At 48.5% G+C, this 26,525-nt stretch overlaps 1 protein-coding gene and 1 long non-coding RNA gene across 7 annotated transcripts in view; one reads left to right on the top strand and one right to left on the bottom strand.

The window, feature by feature from the left end:
* The window catches only part of TSHZ2 (teashirt zinc finger homeobox 2), a 460,946-nt gene that overhangs the window by 339,809 nt on the left and 94,612 nt on the right, over window positions 1-26,525 (top strand). The gene's annotated exons all lie outside the window — the stretch shown is intronic.
* On the bottom strand, window positions 1,231-20,250 carry LOC109497920. 5 transcript variants are annotated; one of them, XR_006595068.1, is made up of 5 exons: window positions 19,645-20,250; window positions 11,101-11,218; window positions 9,577-9,674; window positions 9,059-9,233; window positions 1,231-1,524 (listed from the first exon to the last, which is right to left on the bottom strand). It is a non-coding gene; the product is annotated as an uncharacterized LOC109497920 (long non-coding RNA). The 5 variants fall into 5 exon arrangements; XR_006595065.1 differs by having other exon boundaries at window positions 9,059-9,674; XR_006595069.1 differs by lacking the exon at window positions 9,577-9,674.

Genomic DNA, 26,525 nt, shown 5'->3' with positions numbered 1-26,525 from the left:
GGCCCAGAGCCCTGCGCTCTAACTAAGCCCCTGATGTGGTTGTGATGCACACTGGGGGCTGAGTTACTCCCACCTCCTTGGACGGACGTGTGTACGCTGTAGGCGAGGAGAGGTGCTCAGACCCTGTCCTAAACACAGAGCTTGTGCAACACGCAAAGACTCAGTCGACTCCGTCCCTTAACACGGGACCAGGCTTCTGCAGTTTGCCACAGTCCCCACTCAGCCCTTCGTGCTCTCTGTGTGGATACTAGGTGTTTGTTTTTGCCCCCTGCTCTAGCCCCATGGATGAAGGAGGAAGGCATTTCAGGGATGGGGAGCCCAGAAACTTCTGTTACAAACAGTGCCTCCTGCTGCTTTTTGTTTGCTTGTTTGTTTGCGCGCAAGAACCCTCTCAATCACCTTCTTTGGGGAAGGCAGGAGAGGGAAAGGGGAAAATCCGTACTGAGGTTGCCAGGAAGCGTGTTGAAAAAGGAAAGAAATAACCGGGCCCCCTCGTTCCCTTTTCCCAATCTGGCTCCCCTTCCCCAAAGGCAGCGCTCAGTACCTGCTGTTCCTTCTCGCCAGCGTGAGCAAGGAAAAATCGCTTCCCCGCCTCATCTGCCAGGTAGCAAAAGTTTTCGCTGCCAACCGCTGTTCCTACGGGCAGCTCTTATTAAACACCGCGATCACATTCAGCCCAGACAGTGACCTGCTCTGTCGCCTGAAAGAATCTGCAATTAACATGGGGAGTCTAATCAGGATATTAATGGGTTTGCTTTTTAATTCCTGTAATATTTTCATCAGTAAAAAAAAAAAAAAGAAAAAGCAGAAAACACCTCATTTCAACCTGCATGAAGCCAGAAAAGTGGATCTGGTCGGGGGGGAGAGAGGGGACAGGATTTGGGAAAACTTTTATTGTCTTGTGAGGTTAAAATGCAAGTAGACGGAGGACCCTGTTTGTTTTCAAAGAAACCTTCATTAAGGAATTAAAGGTTGAGCCTGTGCCCGCTTTGCTACATGGCAGGTGACTGTGCGAGAAAAGACGAGGTGTCCGGGGCCGGGGGGGGGGGGCTGCACGTGCAGCTGCTACGTGCGGATTTTCCCTGTTCCCTTCCAGGACCCGCAGTTTCATAGCTTTAAGCCCAGGGAGATCAAGTGCACGCACGCCGGCCTCTCCGAAATATACAATCGCTTAAACCAAATCAATACTTGGTGTGCCGTTACCACAGTTTACTAAATCAAGGACACCACTCATTGTAAGATGTGTCATTATTTAAGGACTTCCAAAGGGGGGAAAAGAAAGTATAGAAACAACCCCGCCGATTAGTTGTAAGATGTCACTTATCGGAAGGCGCATTCTGATTTCAGATATATTAAGATGCCCAGAGGGAGACCGTCCAAGCTGGTAGGCGAGCACAGTGAAGCAATCACAGACCCTTGTTCCCCGCAAAACTTCCTGCTCCGCCAGGCTTAGCATCAATGTCCACAGGTTTGTCACTTACGTGGCAGCAAGGTGCAGAGGCATCTTCATAGCTCATGCCCCCTCTGCGAAAGGGTAGAAGAAGAGTGTATCAGTCAGGATTCTGCTAGAGAAACAAATCCAGTGAGAGAGAGAAAGAGAGCGCGAGCGCCGTGACTGTGGGATTATTTATTTACTCGCTTACTTACTCTAAGGAAGTGGCTGATGCAATTCTGAGTCTGGCTGGCCAAGTCCGAAATTTGTAGGGCAAGCCAGCAGTCTGGAAATGCTCAGGCCCGAGCTGAAGCTGCTCCCCTCGTGTGGAATTTCTTCTTCCTCAGGGAAACCTCAGTTTTGCTCTTAAGGTCTTCAACTGATTGCATGAGGCCCACCCGCATGATGGAGGATAATCTCCTTCACTAAAAATCAACTGATTATGGACTTCCATCATATCTCCAAAACACCTCCATGGCAACAATCCCCTGGACAAATGTTTGAATAGCTAGGTACCAGAGCCTGGCCAAGCTGACCTATAACACCAATCGGCACAAAGAGAGAGGCGATGAAAGAAAATCCTCCAGCAAGGTTTTGGCTTTTTAATCAAGGAAGGACTCCACCCCCCCCCCTCCCCCCACATCCCACTGGTGCATGATCACCCCCAGCTACACAGGACGCAGGAAGTGAAGTGTTTTGGTTTTCAGCCTCTAGCGGAGGGTATTTATAAGGAGATTGGGGGTGAGTGGGTGTGGAATGAGCCAACCCATAGGACGTGCTGCAACCTATTTAAGGGGCATTTAATGAGTATGAGAGGCCGAAGAGCCACGTGCTGCCCAGAGTCGATTCTTGTTCCTCATTTACCAAAGATAGATAACTCCTAACATGAGAAACTCATTTCCCTTCCACGCGTGGCCGCTGAAACGGCTTTTCAATTTAGAGGAGCAACATAAAATGCCTTTTAAAATATTTAAGCCGAAAAGTCAACCCACTTAAAGAAAAGTATTAAATAAGTAATAGGACGCGTGGTTTGCCAAAGCAAACTCCCTGAAGCACCAGTCCCTCCATTAGAGTACGGCCCCTCCGTGCCCACTTTGGCTAAATCACAGGTTCACGACCACACCACTCGTGGAGCTTACGTTGTGGTCCCTGGGAATGCTGGTGAACCTCCTTCTCTGAGCCTCTGTGTCCTCACCTGGGAAGCAGGGCTACTATCCGTATTGATTTGATCCTGCAAAGCTTCCCACGGTGCCTGGCCTGCCCTCAGCCTCCCTCAACCAGGGAGATGCTGTCACTGTATCCATCACTCCCTCAGTGGGGGGAATGTTTTCATAACTATCCCCCCTCATCAAATTGAAGGATTTTGTTATAAAAAGAGCGACGAGGGGCGCCTGGGTGGCTCAGTCGGTTGGGCGTCCGACTTGGGCTCAAGTCATGATCTCACGGCTCATGAGTTTGAGCCCCTCGTTGGCCTCTGTGCTGACGGCTCAGAGCCTGGAGCCTGCTTCGGATTCTGTGTCTCCCTCTCTCTCTCTGCTCCCTCCCCCACTCTCTCTGTCTCTCAAAAATAAATAAAAACATTAAAAAAAAAAAAAAAGAGCAATGAGTCTGGGTTGGAGGGAGTCTCTTAACCCTGCCAAGCCTTAACGTCCCCCGCCTAGAACACGAGGCTGGGACCAGAGCACAGAACCGCCTGTGAGGCCCCTTTGCTGTCACGGGGAGGTCCCCCTATGAGAACCCGTCGGCTTCACGTCACAAGAATGAGTGGTCAATGCAATTACTCTCTTTTTCCAAAAGGAGTGATCCGGGCACTTCATGGGTAAATAATTTACCGTGGGTCCCTCCGTAGTAATTGGCCATGAGGGATTTAAAACCATCAGGGGCGATTGTCCCGCCGAGGAAAGAGCTGGTGGCACCTGGGCTCATTTTTGGTGGTCGTGGTGGGGGAGGACGCTCCCGGCACCCGGCGGATAGAGGCCAGGGCTTCCGCCTAAGGTCCTGCAGTGCACAGGGCAGCTCCCCCGAAAGAGAACCACCCAGCTCTACATGCCAGTTTGCTGAGGGCGAGATTCTCCGCAGGCCTTGACCCGCAGGTTTTCACGAGGGTCCCATGAGGTCAGGACTCCGTCAGCCCGCTGCAACCCGAGGGCAGAGCCAGGCGAGCACTGCCAGGAATCAGAGGCACCGATGAAGCTGTTGGAGCCAAGTGGGGACGAGTTGGCCAACGCACGCGCTGACGGGACTGGATTCCAGAGTCTTGCCCTCTGCCTCACTGACAGTGAGAACAGAGGGCAGGAATCGGATCGAAGCCCAGCTTAGTCACCCAAAAAGAAGCCAAGCTGTAGCTGTAATAGGGACAAAGCTCCCAAGCCCGGATGGGGAAGAAATACAACCTCCGCCTATATTCTTCACCTGAACTAAATGTGGATTGCAAGTCCGTGTTCAGGTGGCTAAAACGTATTCCCAGCCGGTTCAGGTCTCCTCTCCTTTCCCAAGGGATACGACTAAAATGGGTGGTGGGGACGTGCAGGCTGGGGCAGGTGGGTCCCTCGCAGAGGGGGCATCTAGTAGCAGGTGGTGGCAAGGTCTCACGGATGTGAGAAGGATGTCCTCTCAGATGTCCTGGTCCTCTAAGCCCACAACCGTCGCTGGGCAGGTCCTGAGCCACTTTGAGCTCTGTGAGGCTTCAGTACATTTACTCCCCTCAGCCTCGTGAGGTGGCCGTGGCATTCTCCCTCTGAGGCACACGGGCACCCTGTCAGGCAGCCACAACCAGCTGTACACGTGCACGGCCAAGTGCAAAATGAAAATGGGGGGGGGAGTTCCTTCTCCAAAACTAATTAGGAATTTCCAGATGGCAACAGCAGGGCGTTCAACCAAATGCAGAGCCCTGTGTCACTTCCTAGGTTAGATGCCCATGAACCCGGCCCTAGAGGGACCTCCCCCCCCTGCCCCAGCTGCCTGGACACCCACCTCTCTGAGCCATTCTGCTGCCTTTCCTCCCCAGTGCATGGGAGCCCAGGGCATCTGGGGGGACTTGTGGCTTTCGTAGGTGCAACTGGGGAAGGAGTCCAGATTGTCACTACTCCTGAGTCCCCTGAAATCTGTTAAGCTTCCTGTCAGGCATACCTGGCCTCATGGGACTCCCTAGTTCACCTCCAGCTGCCCTCTGTCCCCCACCCACAAGTTTAGCTCGTCACGTCCAGCAAGGAGACTTGCTCTGTAACTGTGTCTGGTCCTGTCCCCGAGTTGCCTCAGGAATCATGGGTTGGCAAAGCCAACCTTTACTAAACTCAGATTCCTGTCCTTACATTTTTGGTGTGGTCACGAGGACCGATGCCTAGTGGAGGGAAGAGCAGCCAACACAGGAATGCTAGCAAAACTCAAGGCAATTTTCCCCAAGTGTTATCCCACCATGTGCAATGGACCACACATCATCATCGTCCCCAGATCCCCCGGTTCTTGAAGATGAAAGAACTCACGAGAAACGCACGAGAGAAATTAAGTTGGTGGGCTCCTGGGCAGGATCTCCCTGTAGCCTTCAAGCCCTCACTTAGAGCCCATCTCTTCCAGGAAGTCCTCTTTGATTTCTCCCAGGTTGAGGTCGCTAGTCCTTCTGAAGCCCGCGTGGTACAACAGCCGTGCCTCCTGCCCACCCCACCCCCACTGCCCGGATCTCTCTCCCCTGTCCTGCAGACCCCTGCGAGGCAGCTGTGGGGTAATGGCAAAAACACAGCACTTGGGACATGGACAGGTGTGGGGTAGGTCCTGACTCTGTATCAGCTTGGGCAAGCCGTCTGGCCTCTCGGAACCTTCATTTCCTGGTCGGAAGAAATTGAGGGTGATCATACCTGCCCGGCAGGCTTGTTTGTTGTGGTGCTTGTGTTGTTGTTGTGCAAGCTTTAGATCTGCTGTGAGACTACAGGCCCTCCCGTCGGGGCCTTATGCACCTGTGTGTCTCCAGCTCCTCCAAACCCAGGGCAGGGCACAGTCTCTGACACATAGTGTCACTATTTGTCGGGTCAACGAGTGAATTCCCCACCCTGGTTTGCTCCCCTCTCAAGAGGGAGATAAGAAATCAGAACTTCTCGGGTAGTCCTCTCCCACCGCCAGTTACCAGCCTTCCGGACCACCGGCTGAGCTGACCGCCAGGCAACAAGTGTGTGAGGGGTAAGGATGACTGGGGTCCCGAGCTGTGCCAGGCTCTGCGCTCAGGGAACGGTGACCAGCTGTCCTGGTCTGCCCACGACGGAGCAGCTTCCTGGGACTTCCAGCCCCAACGCTGGGATAGTCCTTGGTGAAGGGGGGCAAGTTGGTGACCTTGGCTGAGGCTTTTCACGTACTATCTCGTTCATTTTTAAATATACTTGACTTCTCAGGACAGTTTTAGAATTACAGAAAAAAATCCAGAGAAACTAATAGCGTGACTTCCCATGTGCCCTGAACCCAGCGTCCCCTATTCCTAACATCTTACGTGAGTATGGTACATTTGTCACAACTAATGAGTCAATATTGGCACATTGTTATTAACTAACATCCATACTTGATTCACATTTCCTTAGTTTTGCCGGCCCCAGGTTCCCATCCAGGATACCCCCTCACGTTTAGTTCATCATGTCTGCTTTGGTTCCTCTTGGCTCTGACAGCTTCTCAGACTTTTTCTGTATTTGCTGACCTTGGCAGTTTCAAGGGGTACTGGTCAGGTATACTCTAATATCTCCTTTTTTTAGGTTTATTTATTTATTTTCAGAGAGAGAGAGAGAGAGAGAGAGTAGCGAAGGGACAGAGAGGGAGGGAGAGAGAGAGAATCTCAAGTAGGTTCTGCACCATCAGCACGGAGCCAATGCAGGGCTCAAGCCCACGAACCGTGAGATCGTGACCTGAGCAGAAGCCAACTGTTGGAGGCTCGACCAACTGAGCCACCCAGGGGCCCCTCTGGTATCTCTTTTAACGCTCACACAAACCATAAGCGATGGATACTGTTATTCCATTTTACAGACGTGATAGCCGGTAAAGGACCGAGTGAGAATTTGAGTTTTCCCTGGGGGCCAGCGATTCCTTCATAACATCGACAACAATGACAAAGAATATCTTTAGTCCTTGCTGTGTCTCAACTACCCCACTACGAAGCCCATAAATATTCCAGCCTGTAATCCTCACGATCATCTATGTCATGGAAAATAAACTTATGCCCATTTTGCAGACAAGGAAACTGAGGTCCAAAGAGGTTAACTCCCCGGCCCAAATCATACAAGTGACAAATGGAAGAGCGGAGCAACCCCCACCCCTCTGAACCAAGGCCTCTAGATGCCCTGTATGTTCGGTACTGTTGGGGATGGCCCAGTTTCGCTGGGCCCTGTTCTCCCCCCAGGCGGAAGGTCTAGATTGGGGTTTCTCACGCTTGACTGTACGCGCCCATCACCTGGGGATCTTGTCAAAAGCACAGATTCTGATTCCGTGAGTCTGCGGTGAGGCCTAAGGTCCCGTATTTATAACACGATGGCAGGCGGGCCCCTCTCTGGAGTCGCCCGGCTGAGGACCGCCTCTGACTTGACAGCTTACTTTTACGCTCGGGAACAAATAAGGTAACTGCCACGTGGCCCCACAAGGAAGGAGCCAGGGTCCCTCGGGTCACTTCCCGGCCCTCTGGAGCTCCAAGCGCCGGCGGACAGGAAGAAATCTCAGAGCTGAGAAATCCCGGTTGCCATCTTTCCGGACGACTCTCCAGCGGCGGGGTTTGTACAAAATGTAATTAGCCCAGGTGAGGCTCATTAGAGCCAGGCTGGCATTCTGCCAGGGCGCCACGAGCTCTGTGCCAACCCCTTGATTTCAATATCAATGGCAGCGCTGACAAGGAAGCTGGAAGGCTCGGCAGGCTGGGAGGAAGCTTTGTACCCGGGCGGGCGAGCCTCTCCCTCCTCCTCTCGCACTCCCGCTCTTGCCACGAGGTGAGGCAGTCGGAGTCATCCAGTCACGGGCAGCCCTTGAGTAATTTCCACCGTCCTCCCCTTTCTAACAGGCTGGGCCCCAGATGATCCTAAACATTAAATGAAACTCAGAAAATGGGGACGTTAGGAGCCGGTCCTGGGCTCGAGCAAGACTCTCCACTTCCCTTGTCAGTTTCCTTGGCCTTCCCCGGGGCCTGGGGCACAGGGCAAAGTTTCACTCCGGAACCTCGCAGCTCTGGAGGGTTTCTGCCCGAGGGTCCCAACCCCTGCGTGTTTCCTTGTTCTCACGCAAAATGTACAAGGGTCACGGTAGCCGACGCTGTCTTTTCTTCCCCTAAACGGAGATATTTGTGCTGATGCAGTGGTTTCGGGACAGGACTCTAGGCTGGCTCCCAGCTCACGACTCTTATCGTCCTCATCTTCCCACTCATCATCACTGTCGTTTATCAGGGACTTATCATGTGCTACGCACCAGCCTTTGCATTTTGCCTGGATTCTCCCAATTAATGCGCGCAAGGAGGAAGGTTGTTCTCCTGTTACCTAGAGGAAAAAAAAATAGCCTCACCCGAAGCCATCCTGTCACTTAGTGGGTCGTTCTGTGCGTCTGGCTGTTGTGGTTGACACTGAGGTTATTTTCCACTGTGCAAATCCCCCAAAGAATTGGGATTTAAAAGCGATTGCCTTACAAGTTTGCTCAGAAACCAGGAGTTGATCATTGGTTTTATTATAGAGAGTAAGGGAATGGCAAAGAAAAGAAGTGGGGGGAGGGGAGAAAGAGGAGAAAAAAAGAAAATCAGGCAAATTCACAGAATGATGTATTGGGGTATGAGTAAGAAAAATGGCAGCCGCGATGTGCCATGCACTGTATTTAACGCTAAGCGTTAGAGAAAATGGATTCCAACTGGCTATGTTAGAAATGGGTATATATTGATGTGTGTGTATTAATTTACCATGACAATGTGCAACCCTATTGAGAAAGGGTAGAAATAAAGTCTGTAACCTTTGCTTTCTCTCCCACCCCCTAAAAAAAGAGTACTTAGGTCATGGTAAATTCCATAACCTGAACATTCATTTTTTTAAAAGACATATTTGATGAATACTTTGTATTTACCAAGAAAGAGAGATTTAAAACATAGAGAGAAAGGGGCACCTGAGTGGCTCAGTCAGCTAAGGGTCCGACTTCGGCTCAGGTCATGATCTCAGGGTTCATGGGTTCGAGCCCCGTGTCAGGCTCTGTGCTGACAGCTCAGAGCCTGGAGCTTCCTTTGGATTCTGTCTCCTTCTGTCTCTGTCCCACCCCCACTCACACTCTGTCTCTCTCTCTCACAAAAATAATAATAATAATAAACATTAAAAAATAAAAATTAAAAAAAAATTAAGATACAGAGAGAAAGGGGCGCCTGGGTGGCTCAGTCAGTTAAGTGTCCAACTCAGGTCATGAACTCACAGTTCATGAGTTTGAGCCCCGCATCGGGGTCTCTGCTGTCAGGGCAGAGCCGGCTTCAAATCCTCTGTCTCCTTCTCTGCCTCTCCCCCCCTCTCTCTCTCCCTCCCTCCCTCTCTCTCTCTCTCTCACTCTCTCTCCCTGTCTCTCAGAAATAAATAAGTATTCAAAAATAACAATAATAAATATATTTTTAAAATAAAAATAAAATAGAGAGAGAGAGAGAGAACTTACCATCTAGCGGGTGAATGGGTAGTTGCAGTAGTGAATGCCACGCCCCATAAGGAGGACAGTTTGAGTTTTCTCATGCAAGCAACAGAAGCTGGTTCTGGCGAATTCAAGCAAGGGTCCCAGGAGAACAAACAGGGCCTCGAATGCAGAGCCGAGGTGAATAGTCAGGGGCAACATCCTAGAAGAAGCCATGTTTCCCGTGAGACTCGAGGAAGAAGCAGACGGAGCCACGCAGATGAGTGTTTCTGTGCGTGTTAAGGAGGCGGGAGCAGGGGTGGGCAGGTGAAAGGCGAGGGACGGCATGGGTGAGGGGTTAGAGAACATTCCGCAGGGAGGTGACCGGAAACGCCCACGGATGTCCCATTGCCTCCGGACCCCTGGAAAAGGGGGCTGAGTGGACAAGCGTCAGGGGACCAATCCACACGGAGGACCGGTCCCTTCTCTCCCCCAGCGGAGGAAGCCTTAGGAAGGGTATGTGGTGAGAAATCACAGAAGGGGGCAGCGTGAATTAAATCTCCTACCGCCATAAGCATCTAGCAAGTATCTCATAAAGCCGCCTGGCAAGGAACTGCTTCACTCCAGGAAAGTGCCTCCTGGTTACCATGAGTCAGAGAGTGATCTACAAAATAATTCCCCAAATTAGAGTTTGCCGGGTGTAAGTTTGTAAATCTGATCCCCCCTGCCCGCCCCCCATTACGCTGATTATATCTTTCATCCCCAAGAATGAAGCCGAGAGCCTCCCCCCCGCCCCTCCTCCCCTCCCCCTGTAATCCTCACCCCTCATTTCTCAGCTCGTGCCACCCCTAAGGCAGTGGAGTGATCCCCGCGAAGCTTCCAGGCAGTTCATTAAAAACCGCCACCCTCTCCATTGCCCACCGGGCACTCCCAGCAGCCCCTGGGGCCATGGCGGTGGCAGAGGAAGCCAGTCACTCAGGAGGGCCCGGCCCCCTCCGAGGACGGGACCCCCGCACCGATGAGAGGGGCCAGCAAACAGTTAATGGTTTAATCCCTTACAGAAAAAGTCAAGGCAGACTTGTGATTCTTGATGTTAATGAAGGTGTCACACATTGTCTAGAGAAAGTTGTGCCTGGCAATCTTCCCTTTTTCGGATGCCTACCCCAGTGACATTTCATCTCACATCCACCTTAATGAAATGCATAATTAACATATTCTAATTGTGCTGAGCGCTGCGATGATTTTGACAGAACTCACTTTCCATGTCTAATTTGATGCTAATTTAATCTGTTCCTCTCCCGCTGACATGACCTTTCTTGATTGAGTTTCACTGAGGAAATTTTTTGATGGATTGATTTATCAGCATTGCAGAGACAACAAAGGCTCAGGGTGCACGACAGAAAATAGGAAGGGATCGGCCCTCGGAGCCGGCGCGCTCTGAACTTGCCGGCTGGAATGTCCTCTTTCCAGAGACGGCTTGTCTGATCTACTGATGGAATTTGAGAAATGTGACATCTGTGTGTGGGTTTGATCTCTCCGATAAAGACAGTAAATATCTCATTGTGGTCGTGAAGCTTTGCGTGGAAAACTCCTCCAGGGCTGGTGGAAGGAAGCTTAGAATCCTCCTAATCCTTGACCAAGAGCCCAGCCGGCCAGGCTGGTTCCCCACCTCGCCGATGGCCACTTCCTGGCTGGGTTCTTGCGTAGAATTTGGTCCCTTGGCTTCTTCCACCAGAAGGCAGGGGGAGGCAGGGAAGCGTCCCTCTTTGGCTAAAATGGAACAACCTTGCAACCAAGTAGGTCACTCATTAGCCAGCCTCCCACAGTCGGTTTCATTTTGGGCAGGAAGTGGTTCTCAGCCGAGGACATCAACGCCCTCCCTCCCCTCAGCACAACTCCCCTGTACCATTTTGAGGGAAGAAAAGCAATGTGGAGGAAGCAGCTGAAATCTGAGACGGGGTGGGATCTCCGGGTGTATTTCAGACTCTCCAGGGACGTGTAAACCTTGATCTTGTGGGAGTGTTTGTGGACTTTTCCCCCAGCGCACCTCCCCTTCCCTACACGGTGCCCAAAGACCATACTGTGACTACCTTTTTCCAGTTCCAGACCTTTGGGGAAGCATGTGCTTAGGACCCACGCAGACAGCAGAAAGCAGGTGAATCACAGAGGGGAGCCTGCCAGGAAATTGCCAAGATAGAATCCTAAAAACTGTAAAACAAGAAAACAAAAAACAAAAAACAAAGACCTCCTCGGTATTTGGTTTTTGTTTCGTGTAAAGACTGCCTCATTTTCCCAAATGTTTCTCTTAGAAAAGGATGCGCTTAAGGTGTCCGTCGTAAATAGACGTTTTTCCTCCTGAGCGGTCCTCGAGGAGGATGAAACATTTATTCCAACATGGTTGCCGTGACTGCAAAGATTTTTGCAAAATTTCTTTGGGAGCTGCCTGATGAGCCCCACAAGGATAGCGAGATAACGAGATTATAATCATTATAATTACACTTCATCATAGATCAAAAGCAGTTTAACTCAGCAAATGACCTGGTCTGCCTCACTATCCTTTATTCTAAGTGACTTCTGGCTTTGCTCAAAGATGCAATCCCTCTGCAAAGCCCGACTGGACAGCGTGTCTCAGTGTGATCCCAAGGCAGCAGGCACAGAGGAAGATGGGCTCAGAGGCCACGCTCCTTCGGTTCGAATACCCCCTCTGCCGCGGACTGGGAAACTGTGCCTAGCTTTCCTCGTTGGTCACATTGCATAATAATAGTCCTACCTTAAAGAGTTCTTTTGAGGATGAAATTAGTTAATAATGTATCTGCCAAGCATTAAGAACAGTGCCTGAGAATAGCTTGGCTCATCTTTGAGGTCTGAGCAAGTCTTCTTCTTCTTTTTTTTTTTTTAACATTTATTCATTTTTGAGAGACAGAGCGTGAGCGAGGGAGGGGCAGAGAGAGAGGGAGACACAGAATCCAGAGCAGCTCCGGGCTCTGAGCCGTCAGCACAGAGCCTGACGCGGGGCCCGAACCCAGGAACCGAGAGATCACGACCCGAGCCAAAGTTGGACGCTTAACCAACAGAGCCATCCAGGTACCCCTGAGCAACTCTTCTTATAAGAAACGTGCCTACGCCTCTCCAATGCTAGTGTGGCTCTCCTAGCTGAAGTCTGAACCGGGCTATATTTAACTATTCTCCGAACTTATTATGAAGTAACCAGACACACAGTTTTAAGGCATCTTCAACGAGGTGTCCATTTCTAATGCTGTTGTACCAAATTACCACAAACTTCCCTGGCTTCAAACGACACAGATGCATCGTCTTATAGTTCTGGAGGTCTGAGGTCCCAATCAGTCTCGCTGGGATAAAAATCAAGGTGTCTCCGAGGCTGCTTCCTTCTGGAGGCCCCGGGGGAGAATCTGTTTCCTTGCCTTTTCAGCTTCCAGAGGCCGCCTGCATTGCCTGGCTCACAGACGGTGCCTCAGATCACTCCAATGTCATCAGTCCTCAGCTCTCCTATTAATGGTTCTACCCTTCCTGTTCCCCCTTACAAGAACCCTTGTGACTTCACTGGACCCACCTGGATCATCCAAATTAAATCTCCCCCATCTCAGGATCCTTCATTTGCTCCCGAAGTGTCTCCTACCATGTACAGGAAGGTATTCACAGGCTCCGGGGATTAGGAAGTGGACATTTTAGGGGTCATTATCCAGCCTCCCACAATCGGTTTCATTTTAGGCAGGAAGTGGTTCTCAGCCGAGGACATCAACGCCCTCCCTCCCCTCAGCACAACTCCCCTGTACCATTTTGAGGGAAGAAAACCAATGTGGAGGAAGCAGCTGAAATCTGACATGGGATGGGATCTCCAAGGTGGTGAAGTCTCTTAAAATGCTCTGCCTCCGTGGCCTCGTGGGGTTTTTGTTATGTTTGGCCGTCAACGTCAGGCTTGAGACGCTTCAAGGATTCGAACTCCAAATACATGTCCCCCTGGAGCCTCTCAACCTGGCTACAGATTTGATAGTGACAATGCATCCTACCTGATACGTTTAAGACAGCACATTCCCCTAGGGCACGTGGCCAAAGCCTTTCTTACGTGGCTTCCATCAAGTCAGGAATTTGTATTTTGTTTCATTCTCTACTGCTTCTGCTGGGCCTAGGACAGTGGTACCTTACAGGCAAGAAGTAAATATACTTGTCATATAAATGAATGAGTGATCGATACCGAGGGCTTTTATAGTGCATGGAAGCCATAAACTGCTCTGCACAAAAATGAAACACACTTTTGTCTACTCTGCCAATATTTCACCTGGGAAACCCTGGATTTCTCTGAACAGTATCATCTACTGTGGTCACCTTGAAGCTTCAGGTTTTTTCCCACATGAAACCAGAGGAGAGACTGGGAGACCATCGTTGCTTAGAGCAATGTCACTCATCAAATCTTTTTCATTAGAATAGTTCATTCCAATAAGATCTTGGGCATATTTGATAAGCCAGCATCCAGGGAACAAAGCTGTTATAAAATGACTTACTTAGAGGTTCCAGTCATAATTTTTGGCCTCAGAATATTGCTGGGTGTTTTATTTTTTTTTTTTTTTGTCAGTCTAAAATGAAAATGTAACATTTCAACTGCAATCCATTAGAAAGAAGCAAAGAAGGGGCTATTTGCATTTGATCCACAAATTGGACCAGAATAATTTTTGTCGACTTCTGATCTGCCAATACTCGGTTTTTTAAAAAAATTAAACTAAATGCTCATTAATTCACTGTTTTCTCTTATTGAGTGAAAAGATTTTTTTTCTGTCAACTGTGTTTTTATCCAGAATCAGTTAGAGAATATTTTGCATTATTAAAAATTGGGCAGGTGGGAAGTGACATTTCCTTTGAACTCCAAACAAATTGCAAACTTCAAAAAAAAATGTGTGACGAAACAACATAGTATCTATAACCCAAAGGGTCCACAATGGAAAATAACACGAGGGAAACCAAGAGATTTTTTTTTGGCAAACAGGATTCTAATGATACTTAATTCCAGTATGTTAGTCTTAGTGTTTACAAGTATTAATTGATTCTCTGTCAAAAGAAGCATCATTTTAGGTCACATAAAAATTAATTCAATTATTGGGTTGCCTGGGTGGCTCAGTCTGTTAAGCATCGGCTCTTGATTTTAGCTGAGGTCATGATCTCACAGTGTGAGTTCGAGCCCAGCATCAGGCTCCATGTTGGAAGCATGGAGCCTGCTTGGGATTCTCTCTCTCTCTCTCTCTCTCTCTCTCAATCCCTTTCTCTCTGCCCCTCCCCCTGCCCCCCCCTCTCTCTCTCTCAAAATAAATAAATTTTTAAAAAACAATTCAATTATCATCCATCCAAAAATTTGAAAGACTGTATGTGGTAGGCAAAATTCTAAAGACGGCCTCCTAAGAGCCCCATTTACATTTGTTCGGGTCCTGCAGCAAAGGGATTTTGCAGATGTAATGCCTACCTCAACTTAGTTGACCTTACACCACAGAGATTATGTGTCTCAGGTGGCCTGATCCAATCAGGTGGTCCCTTTAAAAGCAAAGCATTTTCTGGAACTTGAACCAAAAGGAGACCTCAGAGAGAGGCATCCCTACTGGCCTCAGGGAGGAAAATGAAAATTGGGGTCCAACAGATTTGAGTTCAAATTCTTCCCTATTGGTCTTGGGACTTTTGCAGACTTTCCTAATCACCCTATGCCTTCATCTCCTAGTCTGTACTATGAGCAACCTCATAAATGTATCGTGAGGCATTAAGACAGTTAATATGTACAAAATATTATCCGTGCCTGACACATACGAGGCGCACAACAAAAGGTAATGATTATTGTTTTCTTTAAATGTTCTCTTCTAAGGTTATCATTCCCTGACTCCTTTGCAATCTGGGCTCTGATTCTAAAACGATAGGAGTTCACGCACGTGAAACAACACAGACAAACATAATCCAAGTACGAGGCTTTATATTTTGTCGGGAGTGTGGTTGGGGCCGGTTGTTGATCCCTAGAGGGATGTGTTTCTGAAGTCCAAACTTCCAACACCATGCCTCTTTCAATACAAACTAGCTAGCCTGGGTCCTGTGCTTACAAGTTCCCACAAAGTGGAAATGGTCTTACAAATTAATTTATACCAAGTTGATAAAGACCAACGATCACTCAGCTTCCCATATGCATTGCATCAGAGATTTTTGATGCGTTCATTCTAAGAAACAAGGTGGAGATTTCAGACATCAGTGTCAAAGCTGATGGGATAATTGGTGGGCCACACAAATCCCTTGGCTACTACTACCGGGTGGACAACAGTCTATACCACATCCAGGAAATGACCCCCCCATGTTGTATGTTTGCCTGATTTCTCTACTTACCACCATGAAAAGATTTCCACAAGTTCCTTCTTCTCAATAAAGCATTTGTACCGCTTAGAAAAATTAAAGGAATAGGCGTTTTTTTATGAAGAAATAAAAAACAAAGAAAATCAAAATAGAAAAAAAACTAGAAATAAACTACCATCTTGCCATCCCTGGAAAATGATGATCTTGGTAAGGGCGCCCGGGTGGCTCAGTCAGTTGAGTGGTTGACTCTTGATTTCAGTTCAGGTTATGATCCCAGGGTCATGAGATCGAGCCCCACATCTGGCTCTTCGCTGGATGTGGAACCTACGTAAGAGTCTCTCTCTCCCACTGCCCCTCCCCTGCCTGCTCCCTCCCTCTTTCTCTCTCTCTCTCAATGATGCTCTGTGAATGTCAGTAACAGAGGGGCTTATGGTCAGTGAATCAGGTCGGAAAGAGCCTTGAAGATCTGCCCCGAAGCTGTGTTGCTCTGCAAGTGCTTTGTGGTACCTGGGGGTGTAATTAAGTTACTGATGGAGATTAATACAGGGGTGAAGCCCTGTCCCCCAACTGTACATGAATTTCACGCTATGAAACTTCATGGCATGTAAATCATATCTCAATAAAGCTGTTGAGGAAACAAAAAGAAGAAAGGGTGAACACAGAGAAGAGAGGCCTTTCTGAGGAGGTGACATTGAAGCGACATGGGGGTGTAGGCAAAGACAGAGATCGGCCGAGGGTGGGGAGAACATCACGGGCAGGGAGTCTGTGCAAAGACCCTGAGATGACAAAGGACTTGGCATGTGTGATGAACTAGTGGAAGCCAAGGATGGCTTGAGTATGTTGAGCAAAGGCAGAAGTTTTGAGAGAAGAAACTGGGGAAGCAGGGAGCAGTAAGTCTCGCGGGATGCTTCACGTGCTATGGGCCATTCATCGAGAGATCCGAACCCAGGAAGTGACATGCTGTAAGTTACAGTTGGCAACATTTTTTTGAAAAGAGTAACAACAAGGGCACCTGGGTGGCTCAGTTGGTTAAGCGTCTGACTTCGGCTCGGGTCACGATCTCGCCATTGCCGGGTTCGAGCCCCACCTTGGGCTCTGTGCTGACAGCTCAGAGCCTGCAGCCTGCTTTGGATTCTGTGCCTCCCTCTCTCTCTCTCTGCCCCTCCCTTGCTCGTGCTCTATTCTCCCTCTTTCTCAAAAATAAATAAACATTTAAAAAAAATTAAAGAAAGGAGTAACAACAACTAATCCTATGTCCTTACTATTCTAGGGATTTTACACTAATTTATTTATCCTTCACAATAATCCTGAGGTAGGCATCAACTAGAACTTCTTCAAGAAACCTCAAGGGGAGCCATAATTTGCACTCAGTCTGTCCCACAAGAGAGCCTGAAATCATAACCAGTACCCTACACTTGAAAGTCTGGATGGACACACCAATCTGTGCAGTTACACACAGCCCCGTGCTCGGAAGGATCCCACACATGGTTTTGTGCTCTGCCATCACCATCTTGAAATGCTCAGTGACATTTGAACAAGAGGCCTCTGATGTGCAGTTTGCACAGGACCCCACAGAGTGTGTAGCCAGCACGTCCACCTTTTAGGACTTTTACTACAGAAGGAATCGTTAACCCACTGAAGGTCCTGGGTAGGCTGGCCAGGGAGGAAGGTCAACCCCTTGAAGTTAAACTTGAAATTTCTCACGCATGTCCGTTTGGGGAGACAGAACGCCTAGTTTCCTTCATACACTCAGCGGGACCCATGAATTCAAAAGGGACACAACTCGTTGATCTACCCCATTCTGATATTTGGGAATAGTTAGGTGATGGGGTGAACTTTTTCTTATTCAGCTTCTTGTTATCTTGTATGTATCAATAGTCTTAGCATTAGCAACATTCTTTCCAGAAAACAGAAATGATAATAATTATTATTACTGTTTAAGTACTGTCATTATAATTAATGAATGAAAATTAGTGGAAAAGAAGAAACTATAAGCCAAAGATTTTCTTTGGTGTGTTTTTCTTCCTGAAGGGCACCTAAAAGTGTGCCTTTACCTCTATTGACCTAGTTATTTTAATCCCCCAAAAAACAAAAGCCGTTCTTCTGAATTTATACTAATGAATTCAGTTTAACATTTTTCACCTGTTTGCATGAATTTAATTTTTCTTTGTTTCAGAGACCAGCTTGGATTATACGGGTACTTTTCAATAATCATTATTCCATAGGATAACGTTCGGTACCCAGAACATGTTCCTAATAATAAATGTGAATATGTGTATCCCATAATAAATAATGTTCATTTCTAGTTTTAACATTCTAATTAATGTATTCAATGATTAGTTATTGCCATCATCTTAAAGCCAGGGTTTATTTATAACTAGAAGAAAGCTAGATTTCAAAGGTAGTTCCTCAATTCCATTTAAAATAACCCCCAATTAATTTCTAAGCTGCTGAAGGCAAATGATAAAATTTTTATCTCCTGGTGCAAAATTTTCGGGAAGGTGTTTGGGTTTGGAAAACAATTACATACCCATGAAAAGAGAATGATCCACTTTAAGAGTAAGAGGAGTGAAAATAGACCTCTGGATTTATGGCGAAATGGTTTCTTCTGCTTCCCCCCTGTTGAGGCGCTGATGTCTCCGAACGCCTAGCCGTGCAAACCATGAGGTCCCCAGCTCTCCGAGCTATCAGACAAGTGCTCTCGGCGTCTCCCGGGGCTCTTCCAGGGCGACCCCACATGGGGACCTCCCGACTCTGTTTATTCTTAGAGTGAGCAATTGCATACAAATGGAAGCTATCAGGACATAGGCCACCAGCGCAGAATACAGAGACGAGAAGAAGATCCTTCTGTGAAAACAAAATACTCATTCTCCTCTACACCCAGGGTGGATTTTCCAAAGTGGAAAACCATTCCCGGAGAGAATCAGAGGTAGGCGGGTTTGTTTCATTTTCACGTTTACCAGCCACAACCTCGCATCTCTCTCCAGGGTGAGAATGCACCCGGGGCACACCGACTATTTGTTGGTAGCAGACAAAAGGCAAGGTGTCTCATTTGCCACTTAACATTCTTTTAATTTGCCAGACAGTTTTCTTCTTTTTATGCAAAAGGAAAGAAAGAATGAGAGAAAAGAAAAGAAAAGAAAAGAAAAGAAAAGAAAAGAAAAGAAAGAAAAGAGAAAAGAAAAGAGGAGAGGAAGGAAGGGAAGGGAAGCGAAGGGGAGGGAAGGGGAGGGGAGGGGAGGGGAGGGGAGAGGAGGGGAGAGGAGAGGAAGGAGGGAAGGAAGGGGAGGGGAGGGGAGAAGAGAAGAGAGGAGAGGAAGGAGGGAAAGAAGGAGAGGGGAGGGGAGGGGAGGGGAGGGGAGGAGAGAGGAGAGGAGAGGAGAGGAAGGAGGGAAGGAAGGGGAGGGGAGGGGAGGAGAGAAGAGAGGAGAGGAAGGAGGGAAAGAAGGAGAGGGGAGGGGAGGGGAGGGGAGGGGAGGAGAGAGGAGAGGAGAGGAGAGGAAGGAGGGAAGGAAGGGGAGGGGAGGGGAGGAGAGAAGAGAGGAGAGGAAGGAGGGAAAGAAGGAGAGGGGAGGGGAGGGGAGGGGAGGAGAGAGGAGAGGAGAGGAGAGGAAGGAGGGAAGGAAGGGGAGGGGAGGGGAGGAGAGAAGAGAGGAGAGGAAGGAGGGAAAGAAGGAGAGGGGAGGGGAGGGGAGGGGAGGGGAGGAGAGAGGAGAGGAGAGGAGAGGAAGGAGGGAAGGAAGGGGAGGGGAGGGGAGGAGAGAAGAGAGGAGAGGAAGGAGGGAAAGAAGGAGAGGGGAGGGGAGGGGAAAAGAGGAGAGAAAAGGAGAGGGGAGGGGAGGGGAGAGGAGAGGAGGGGAGGGGAGGGGAAGGGAGGAGAGAGGAGAGGAGAGGAGAGGAAGGAGGGAAGGAAGGGGAGGGGAGGGGAGGAGAGAAGAGAGGAGAGGAAGGAGGGAAAGAAGGAGAGGGGAGGGGAGGGGAGGGGAGGGGAGGAGAGAGGAGAGGAGAGGAGAGGAAGGAGGGAAGGAAGGGGAGGGGAGGGGAGGAGAGAAGAGAGGAGAGGAAGGAGGGAAAGAAGGAGAGGGGAGGGGAGGGGAGGGGAGGGGAGCAAAGGCAAAATGAACTGAGGATTGTTTCCACGCAGCCACTGAACCTGAGGGAACTGGAACAAAACCATAGCAACTGAAACCCAGTAGGAAAAGCTTCTCTTCTTCGTCGTCGTCTTCTTTTTTTCATTCCCAACTCTTTCGTGGGAACATCCACCAATCTGTGCACAAAATAAAATGGCGGCCGAGACTTACTTGGAGAAATAAACTGTAGAAACCGTTCCTCCATTTTTTTTAATGGTCCTTTGCCACCTGATGAAGCAGAAATAAAATGTCACTCAGCAGGCAGATCATCCAGGCAACAAAATCCTCCTTCCTTTCCTTGCGAGATCCCTACTTTGAGTGTTATTTTCTTATTTTAAAACCAAAAACCAAATATCTGTTGTGAACGTGCGTCTAACTAAGAGCTACGCTAACTGATCTTTCCACCGCGCATGCTCGTGTCTGGCTAAGACTATTCCCTCTCTAAGGTTCTCCGGCCGGATGCTCTTGTAGCCAATGTCCAGAAGCACCGTTTACTGAAGGCCATTGTACCAGGTGTTTCGTATGTGTTATTTCATTTGATCTCCCCAAGTCTTTCAGGAAGCGGGAGTTACAATCCCGCTTTGTAAATAAAGAAACTCGGCATCCGGGACCTTCATTCATAAGGAGGTGCCCCGCGGTGGCTGGGGTCCCACGAATGGGGGTCCCTACCTGGCTCTCTCTCACTGTGTGATTGGCCAGCTACTTAACCCCTCTGTGCCTCAGTTTCTTATCCACAAAGTAGGGAAAATAATACACGGCCACAATCCCTTGGCAATAATTCTGAAGTCCGAAACCTCTGAAAATTAAAGTGCTTTCATAAAGCACACTGTCCAGCAATGGTGGCTTCACATCAAGGCTAATTTGGCAAAAAAAGGACAGAACCGTGTGGACATGAGATTATTATAGTCTTTCTTTGCCCTACGTGGTAAAGGTCTGAGCCGGAGAGCCAACAAGCACAATGGCTCCGAGCCATGTGCCTGATAGATTTGAGAGACAGAAAGAAAGCCCCCCGGGAATGGGACTGAAAGCCCCCGGTGGGGGAGGCACTGGGGGTATCACCTGATAGTGGTGCCATGCTAATAATGGTAAGTGGTAAGTCCATGGTCACACTTCCGGTCGATGGCAAAGCCAGGATTCAGGCCTGGGTCAGCTCTGTCACACTTATTGGCAAGTCTCTCGACAAACATCACGGGGGAAAACTTATCCTTAAGACGTTGTTATAAAGGGTCGCAGGTTCTGGGACTAAGGAAAAGATTCATAAATATGGTGGCCACTCAACTCCTCCATTGACTTTGATACCAGAAAGGGGTGCAAATTCAGTAGACTTTTAAGTTCAGGGGGATAGCGATGCTCATGTCAGAGCCCTTATTGAGTTTCTCCCTAACATGGAAGCATCTCAGTGAAAAACCAAGATTTCAAAGTGAGGGGAGAATGATATATTTTGTAAATAGATGTTTGTGTGTATATATATATATATATATATATATGTGTGTGTGTGTGTGTGTATATATATATATATATATATACTGTAAACACAATACAATAACAACGAAATTATTTACTCTGATGATACCTCATTTTATCCCTAATCTGCCTAATCCCTAATGATCCTTAATATCATCTCCTATTATGTCCTGATTTACATAGGCTAGAATTGATGGAGTGTGGTTATCTGGTCAGCGTCCTGTGTGCTTTCTGCCCTGAATTTTCTATCTTTGCCAGCTGAAGTCCATGAACATTTCTTGAGATTTTACTCTGCATCAAGCACAGTGCTGGCCCCTAGAGTCCTAGAAGTAGAAAAGATAGTGTCCCCGAATTCACCAAGCTTGTAGTAAGTAAGTATAATTTGTTTTCTCCTTAGCATACCCAACAAGTGACATTTCATGGTCTCCAAAAGTTGAGATTTCTGTCCTGATTTTAACAAGAATACCAACATTTTACCTATTCTTACAGTATGCTAGGCACTGTGCTAAGCTTTGATGTAGATGACCTTATCTAACGCCTACAAAGTCCAAAACTTAACATTATCTGCATTTTTGAGATGGGGAAACTGAGGTGTAGAGATGAAGTATACAAGACCCAGAGCTTGTAGACAATGGACCTTGGGTGTCAAACCTCAGCAAGTCTGACTCCATAGCCAGCCCTCCTAACTGTTGTACCATGATAAAATTTAAATTAGATACGTGTGTGTCCAGACCAATGCCAATAGCCAATCTCCCTTCTGCCTTGGCTAATACGGTCTTTTGTGCAAGGCTGCCTCAAGCCTCTTCTTTGTCTTACCCTAGAGGACTAGGTTCATTGAACCAATGAAGCATAGCGAATCCACACTGCACTGGATTCTCCATTTTGGCTCCGCACCTCCTGCCCACCCAACCCCCAGGATTTGCCCAGCATGGCTGTGCTCACTGGCCCTTCCCACACTGTCACTGCTGAAGGATTAGTAAATACAGAACACACCCAAAAGCCTGTCAGATTCTTCTGCACTGATGCACACACCCCAATGATGAGCAAACTCCTCTATCATTTGCCCAGGATCTTTGAATTTAGATGCTGGGTCAAGAAAGAATGACACTTTCACAAGACACTGTTCTTCGAGAGAAATGACCTGCAACAAATAAGCAGGTATTGTCCTGGTGATAAATGATAGTTCCTTCCTCAAAAAAAGAAAAAAGTACAACACTCTGGGTCATAAGCTGATGCTTCTTCAAGCATTCGTCTCTGCTTTCATAGTGAGTGTGAATCTGGCCACAAAAGTCAGAGGTACCCGCAAAACCAACTCTCCTTCCTTGAACTCTGTTCAGTTTTTATTTCAAATTCCCATTCATCTCAGTTAACAGGAAATTATATCTCAGTCACTCTGGGAGGTTCCCACCCGCGCTTTCTTTAAATCAGTAGTGCACAAATGGGAGGGATAACTGCCCCTGGTGAGCTTTCCAGAAAATTCTGTTGTGGAGTTAGTGTCATAAAGATTGAGAGGTGATGCTGGCATTTAGTGGTCAGAATCTAGAGATGACAAATGCTCTGTAATGCATGAGACAGTCCCGCACCATGAAGAATTGTTTGAGATCTCAACGTTTTTTTAGGTTTATTTATTTATTTATTGAGAGAGAGAGAGAGAGAGAGAGAGAGAGAGCAGGGGAGGAGCAGAGAGAGAGGAGAGAGAGAATCCCAAGCAGGCTCCATGCTGTCAGTGCAGAGCCCAATACAGGGCTCAATGTCATGAACTGTGAGATCATAACTTCGCCGAAATCCAGACCCAGATGCTTTAACCAACGGAGCCACCTAGGCGCCCCTGGAATCTCAACTTTTGAATGTCCAGTAGACATTCATATAGATGAAGCGCTGGTAAATAACTCTCTGAACCTAGACCCTGAGTCCATCTGACATATGCACTCAAAGTATCCTTCACACAGTTTTCATACACACTGAATTTGACAAGAATGTGACTGCTGTATACACTGAGGGCAGGCTGTACTTTGTTCTAACCATACCAAGACTTGATCTGCATGTCAGAAAATCACATGGGAAAGTCAACACCGTGAATGGCATTCAGGTCTTCGATAAAACACACGGTCTCCACCTGTATTTGTGGCTGTTGAGTTCAGTGTTTCTGTGTATAAGGGCAAGGGTCTGACTGCTTTGTTGTGCACTCAGGTATGTCAAGTTCAAGTATTATTTCAATATTGACATACATATTTTATTATAACTATTTTCCTCATATTTGTCCTTTAACAACATTATGATCGTAGATCAAGAATTTTAGGGTCATAAAGGGAGTGTTTAGTAGATTCTGTCAATGTCCCAGCCGATCCTGGAGCACTCACCTCCACACATCTGCCATCACCTGCCAACCCCCCACCAAGGCATTTCCCTTGACCTTGAAGCGGCCCTTGACCAATGGTACATAGCAAGGAGGTAGATAATGCACCCCTCGGGTGAGAGATGACTCTCAGGCACGTTCTGTGCATCTCCCAGAGACCCACCATTGGGTAAGCTTCAGCCGCCATGATGTAACTTGCTCAATCACACATCCTGAATTGGCTTCACATCCTTCCCTTTTTCATGATACCATTCCCCTAATAGCATTTCTGGAACCATCTCCTATATACACTACCTCATCTCATGTCTTTGTCTCGGGATAAACTTCTAGAGAACCCGGCCAAAGACAGCCTGTTCCAAAGTGTTTGTTTGAAAAGGGGGATGATGAGTGTAATAGCACTGAGAACCCCCTCCAGGCTTTGTCAAAATTTGGAGTAGCATCAATGCCAAAGAGTGCATCACTGGGATGTTGACAATCCGTCCGCACGTGGCTCCTGGGGGACACAGACTCTCGCCCAGTTCTGAGCCAATCCTGAGAAACAGATAACTCTCTAACATTGAAGAATCTAGCCCCGTAACCCGCTTCTGGCCTCCAAAGGTTGCTGGGTCAGACCCATAGTCATAAAGCAGGTAACACGAATGAGCAAAGCTGTCCAGGTGCAAGCAAAGTCATGCAGATAGAAACATCTTTTGTTTCCTACTTTTTAAGATTTTAAAAAATATTTATTTATTTTTGAGAGAGAGAGAGAGAGGGACAACATGGGTTAGGGGCAGAGAGAGAGGGAGACAGAGGGTCTGAAGCGGGCTCGGCACGGATGACAAAGAGCCCAATATGGGGCTCACACTCACGAACCACGAGACCATAACCTGAGCCCAAGTCGGATGCTCAACCAGCTGAGCCACCCAGGCGCCCTTTATTTCCCACTTTTAATAGAAACGTGGGTTCGTACAACATTTGTCTTGCCATGAAACGAATATTTATTGAGCACCTATTACCTGCTGGACACTCAGCATACAACAGTGAACAAAGCAGACCAAATCGTTTCCCCTGTGAGCTTGGGAGACGCTGCTACTAAATAAATACATAGCATATGGATTATGTGAAGCGATAATAATATTATAGGAAAAATAAAGCAGGAAGGAAAAAAGGAGGGCTAGAGGTAAGGGTGTTGAGACGGTTGAAGGCAGGTCAGCAAAGACCTTGCTCAGGAGTGATAAAGGGCAACAGGTGCTCAGTCTTAACGTCCGGGATCTGGCCCCTTGCCGAGGGGGTGGTGGGCACCGAGAGGGGCCGGAGAGGGCCCGCCCCGCAGCAGGTGCTTCCGCTCGGCTGCCGTGAACGTCACCGTGCGAGATGCCAAAGCCCAGGGCTGCCAGGTGTGATTTTCCAAGGGAAACCTAGAGATCTCCCTCGAGGGCTGTCAGTAACCAGCACACAGTTTTGGGCATCTCGAGGGTGTTCAAACTTTCCACTCTTCACGGTAGGTTTCAAACAAAAGCCAGGAAGTTACCCTGGCCTCCTTTTACATCTGCCTCGTTCTCCCCACAACCGTCCCTCCTGGCCTGAGGGATGGAGGGGGGCAGGGTGACGCAGAGGGATTGAAATCAAGTCATGAATCAGCATTATCTCGTCTTCCCTTCTTCTCCGCATACCGGAAGCATCTCCTGGCAAAGTCAGTCATTGGGAAGGAGGTGAGGCTTATTTTCTTTCTTCAGACGCTTCAGAATGGCCTGTTGCTGGACGTCCCAATGGGAAAGCCCCAAATAGGGAAGCCGTGTTGGCTCGTAGGAGCTCCTGCCTTGGCAGCCCCATACAGGCACTCAGGATGCCACTGCCAGCTGTATTCGAACTTCCAGCGGGGCTTTTACGACCCTCTCTCATCCAAGCCGCTGTTTGGGCAGAGGCCTGATTACTTCTAATGACTCCACTTCGACAGCAACGGCCAAGTCCTCTGTCATCCTGCCGTGGGTTGGAGCCGCTAAGGCTGTAGGAGAGAGATGTTCCTTGCAAAGCGCGGAGGTGCTAACGGCCGCTCTCTGGGACGCTGGCCCCGTATGCCAAGAGGAAGACCGGCCAAGAACAACAATGCAAGTGCGTGGAAACCATCCCTACAACAGTGGGGGTAATTACTTTGCCCATTACTGAAGACGTCCCAACTCTTCACTAGTCAAGAGAATCTTTGTCCTTGAATGTGTATGTGTTTCTCTGGCTCCTGAAGAAGCCAAGGCCTGAGAATCAAGAGAGCTTTTGTCATGAAGAGTGATGGTTGGAGCGAAAATGATTGGCCTGTTTTCTGGTTCTAAAACATTCCCCGAAGCGCCCGACTGGCTCCTAGCCATGGGCTCCTGGCATGTTGCACGCCCATGTGGCTGGGGTGTTGTCGATGGCTCTCCCGGGTCTGGTGGTTCTCTAACTGGTTCCTTCACTATGCACTCCTGAAATTCACACACCAGGGTTTCCACACCACTGCCTCACTAGATCTCCTTTCCACCCCCTTTTGGGGGGCTCACAGGGGCGGGGCTTCGCAAGCGGGGATTTTGACGCAGGGTAAGTCCAATGGAAACCGGGCGATGTCTTAGGGTATGCGCGTGTCTGCGGCTTTGGCCAGGAGGTGACCGGCTAGATGCTGGATTCTGACAAAGTGGGGACATGTGACAGGCAATGAATAGGTGGTGGCCTCCTGGCACTGTCTCCACTGCCACGTGGCGTCTGGGTTTTCGGCTGGCGTGTTTCACTGCTGTCCTCAGTCAAAGCCACCTGCCTCAGTGTCCCCAAGCATGGACTGGCCTCTTTTCTAGAACAGCCCCTCCAGCTTAGATCTCTGGGAGCCCCCCTGCTTCATCAACTCAAATTCTTTTTTAGTCTGATGATATGAGGGACCTTTTTAATTTTTTTATTTGTTTGGCCAAAACAGAGCTCCCTGTTGCCTCCAGCACACACACACACACACACACACACACACACACACGCACACGCACGCGCAAGCCTTTCTTCTTCTTTGTTCTTTTGTTCTTTCCCAATTCCAAATCTTGAGTCTTCAGGTCCCAAGCCAGAATCGGCCCCAAGTTAGTCCCCCAAAGGCAAGGACAGCTCAGCATTTAAACATGACAGAGCGCAGAGAGGGAGGAAGGTTAACACGGCCACGTGTCTGCATTCAAAGAATCTGAACACCTGTACCCCGACTCACCCGGAGAAGAGTTTCTCCGTCCACTGTCCCGGAGTGTTCTTGTGG

Source organism: Felis catus, chromosome A3, assembly GCF_018350175.1.
Source record: "Felis catus isolate Fca126 chromosome A3, F.catus_Fca126_mat1.0, whole genome shotgun sequence".
NCBI classification, from domain to species: domain Eukaryota; kingdom Metazoa; phylum Chordata; class Mammalia; order Carnivora; family Felidae; genus Felis; species Felis catus.
This window is presented reverse-complemented; position numbering and strand designations above follow the sequence as displayed.